The 1,231-nt window shown below is 39.3% G+C and overlaps 1 non-coding gene across 1 annotated transcript; it reads left to right on the forward strand.

Annotated features, from left to right (window-relative positions):
• The first annotated feature begins 736 nt into the window (after positions 1–736).
• Positions 737–843, forward strand: LOC136141937 (U6 spliceosomal RNA). Its single transcript, XR_010657796.1, has one exon. It is a non-coding gene; the product is annotated as a U6 spliceosomal RNA (small nuclear RNA).
• The last annotated feature ends 388 nt before the right edge of the window (positions 844–1,231 follow it).

The raw sequence follows: 1,231 nt of genomic DNA on the forward strand, positions 1-1,231 counted from the left end.
GGGCTGGCCAATACTTCCTCAGACCCATGCTGCAGTCTGATCTTCCCTCTCCTTTCATAGGTCTCCATTTGCATTGCTGTCTGAAGGCTCTCCCTGCCTACCTTGCTCCCTGTCCTTTAATCCTTCACAGTTATTTAGCTAGGTCTTGCAACACCTAATCCTGCTTGGCATTTGTGTCTCAGAAGCCCCCAGCTGACACAAATGCTTCATGGGTACTCGACCCTAATATCTCTCCCTGCTCTTACCCTTCATCCCCTATAGCAGCAAAAGGGGCCTTGTCACTCCTTTCCTTAAAGTTCTCCAGTGGCCTCTCATTGTTCATCCAAATCTAACCATGCCCTCAAAACTTTAAAAATGTGGCCTCTGGCTATCTCTTCAAATTTCTCCTCTGCTCCTCTGCCCCTGTGACACTGGTCTCCTTGCTGTTACTTGAGTTCACGCGACACAGACCCACTTCAGAGTCTCATGCAGAGACTTTTTTTCATGCAGAGGTCAAGAATGCTTTTCTCCTGAATGTCCACATGAAAACTCCTTTACTTCTTTTGAGTTTCTGTTCTCATGTCTTCCCTTCAGGAAAACCTTCCCTGATCCCAACTGGATCTAAAACACGAACTATTTCCTACAACGATCACTTCAAACATTACTTAAATGTATTTAAAGGTCCAAATATGCCAGCAGTTTTTCAAAGAATTCTTGAATAAACCCCAAATAAATGTCAAATAAGAATGTAAAATAAGTGCTCGCTTCAGCAGCACATATACTAAAACTGGAACGATACAGAGAAGATTAGCATGGCCCCTGCACAAGGATGACACGCAAATTCGTGAAGCGTTCCATATTTTTTGGTTATAAAGCAGAAACTAACACACCATTGTAAAGCAATTATACTCCAATAAAGATGTTAAAAAAAAAAGAATGTAAAATAAAATCATTTCTTTTGATAGCACAATATGTTAGATACTCACAATCTCCGGGAAATATTTTCCTCTGAGATTATTAAAGGTACACTTCCCTTTTCTTCAGAATCATGACAGGTTAAGTATTCTTTCCACTAATCAGTTATTTATAAAATAAAATAAATGCATTGTGCAAATGGATGTAAACAAACAGTGACAATTTGTTTTATATTCTGAGTACATTTGCCATAGTTTGCATTTTAATATCCTGCCTGGTAGCTCTTTGAGAATGTTGTTAGAGGCCAATAATTCTTAGAAGAGTGCAAATTATGAAG

This window comes from Phocoena phocoena, chromosome 21 (assembly GCF_963924675.1).
Source record: "Phocoena phocoena chromosome 21, mPhoPho1.1, whole genome shotgun sequence".
NCBI classification, from domain to species: domain Eukaryota; kingdom Metazoa; phylum Chordata; class Mammalia; order Artiodactyla; family Phocoenidae; genus Phocoena; species Phocoena phocoena.